Source organism: Myotis daubentonii, chromosome 11 (genome assembly GCF_963259705.1).
Source record: "Myotis daubentonii chromosome 11, mMyoDau2.1, whole genome shotgun sequence".
Classification (NCBI taxonomy): Eukaryota; Metazoa; Chordata; class Mammalia; order Chiroptera; family Vespertilionidae; genus Myotis; species Myotis daubentonii.
Window position 1 is genome coordinate 29790003 of NC_081850.1, and position 2520 is coordinate 29792522.

Here is a 2520-nt window from a genome sequence, read left to right on the forward strand (position 1 = left end):
TGGTTGCTTTGATGTCCCAACAGCAGAATTAAGTACTTGTGGCAGGCACTGTATGGCCTATGTAGGGGAGGACATAATTTTTTCTCTGCTCTTCTAAGTTCTTGGCTAAGACTCCTATCAATGTAGGGTTGTCCAAATGTGTAGAGAATTTTTATGAGTTTATCTGAACCAAACTGACATGACAGGGAGCAAGATCGAAAATGTTCAGGCAACCCAACCAGGGTGGCTCAGTGGTTGAGCATCAACCTATGAACCAGGTCACCTATTTGGTCACATGCTCCAGTTTCAGGCTCGTTCCCCGGTAGGGGGTATACAGGAGGCAGCCAATCAATGATTCTCATCATTGATGTTTCTCTCTCTCCCTCTCTGAAATCAATAAAAACATTAAAAAAGAAAATACAAAAATAAAAAGAACCCCAAAAAAAGAAAGAAAGAAAAAGAAAATGCTCAGGCAGCTGATGATTTTGCATTTTATTTTTAAGGTCTGAATGTCACGTTGTATTGATGGCCAGATATAGTTTCACATAGCAGCCCTTCACCCTGACCTCCAAACCCTTCTCTCCAAGGTTTTTCAGAACATTGTATGTGCTCCATGCTTACAAGTCAATAAAAGGCAGGACATTCCTTCTCAGCCTTTTGGCTAAGATCAAGTGTAGTATCTGTTTTTATCAGTTTAATATCTGATATGTCCTCTATCTGAGGACAGTATATTAAATGGATTTTTGAAGCTGGGAGATGGAATAGGAGCTTGCTCTGTCCACTCCAGGCATTGCCCCAGTATTGCAGTCCCTCTGGGAACAGTGCACCAAAAACCCCAACCAAACAAACAAAAAAATGGCAGGACAAATTTTTAAAATCCCGTTTCTCCCATCTAAGGAAACACCTTAGGTCCTCTGCCCTGAGAGATGTCTGTGAGACCTCTCCATGCCATAATCCACAAGTCTCACCCCACTTCCATTGTGTATAGTGTTAAATGTGCAGAGGAACTGAAATCGGACACAAACAGTCTAAGGCTGCCTGTCACTAGAGCCAAATGAAGCAGAGACAGGGTTGAATCATAGATGAGTGTTTATTCCAATAATGCCAGCAGTATGGGGAGAAGAGTCGGTCACCCTGGAAATTCTACTCACCCCCTTGCCAGTTGGCTGATGAGGGAGAAGATAACTATAACATGGAAAGGGGAGGGAAGGGTCTGCAGTCCAGACTTTGAGCTCCTGAAGTCGGATAACAAGGTGGCTAATCTTCTATGCTACAAACAGCTCAGCCCATTCCTGGGACCAGAGAATTATCAGCATTAGTAAGAAAAACTCCCTGACCGGGTCAGGGTCCAGGCATAGCAACCAAATCAAAGTGTGTCCTGTCCTTGGTCTCTTCTCAAAGTAGACCCATGTAGGCATCTTCTTTTTACAGCCTTGTTTCATCCTCCATTTTCTGTCAGAAAACTCATCTATAGTTAGTGATTATTAAACAACTGTGGCTCTATTCTTATTACATGCCCTTCCCTGTTAACATTTCCCTCTTTTGGTAATATCATCTCATAGTCATGTGGTTACTTTTATATGGAAGATGTCTTGTTGAACTGCATTAGTCCTGGCCTATTATATTTCCACTTATGGATTTTGGCTCTGAATTCTTTCAGGAAAAAGGGTCTCTCCTGTAACTTCTTTCTACTAATGGGGGTGGAGAAGGGGTGGGGGTGGAGTCCTGAAGTCCTCCCTGTCCAACAAGTGAAGGAGAAAGCCAAAAAGGGGGAGGCAGATTTAAGTAAAGACATTAGCCCATCCATGTTTCATTGACTCAATTTTAAGTACAAACTGTAGAGTCTTATTTAAAATATATATATATATATATATATATATATATATATATATATATATATTAAATATATTTTATTGATTTTTTACAGAGAGGAAGGGAGAGAGATAGAGAGTTAGAAACATTGATGAGAGAGAAACATCCATCAGCTGCCTCCTGCACATCTCCCACTGGGGATGTGCCCGCAACCCAGGTACATGCCCTTGACCGGAATCGAACCTGGGACCTCTCAGTCCGCAAGCCGACGCTCTATCCACCGAGCCAAACCGGTTTCGGCTTAAAAAATATATTTTGATTGATTTCAGAGGGGGGGGGGGAGAGAGAAAGAGAGAGAGAGAGAGAAAGAGAGAGAGAGAGAGAGAGAGAGAGAGAGAGAGAGAGAGAGAGAGAAGAGAACATCAATGATGAGAGAGTCATTGATCAGCTGCCTCCTGCACCACCCCTACTGGGATTGAGCTCACAACCTGGGAATGTGCCCTTGACCGGAATCAAACCCAGGACCCTTCAGTCTGCAGGCCCATGTTCTATCCACTGAGCCAAACCAGCTAGGACTGTAGAGTTCTATTTTTAGGACAAAGTGATAATAGATGGCTTCTATAGTGAGGCCCATACTATGTGAGCAAGCAATTAGGTAAGCAGAGACATAGGCATAGTCTATGAAACAGAACACAAAACATAAAGATTAATATGTATGCAGTAAATCAT

General features: G+C 42.5%; 1 non-coding gene across 1 annotated transcript; it reads left to right on the forward strand.

Moving 5' to 3' along the window:
• The first annotated feature begins 620 nt into the window (after positions 1 to 620).
• On the forward strand, positions 621 to 811 carry LOC132212929 (U2 spliceosomal RNA). Its single transcript, XR_009447863.1, has one exon. It is a non-coding gene; the product is annotated as a U2 spliceosomal RNA (small nuclear RNA).
• Positions 812 to 2520: the final 1709 nt, after the last annotated feature.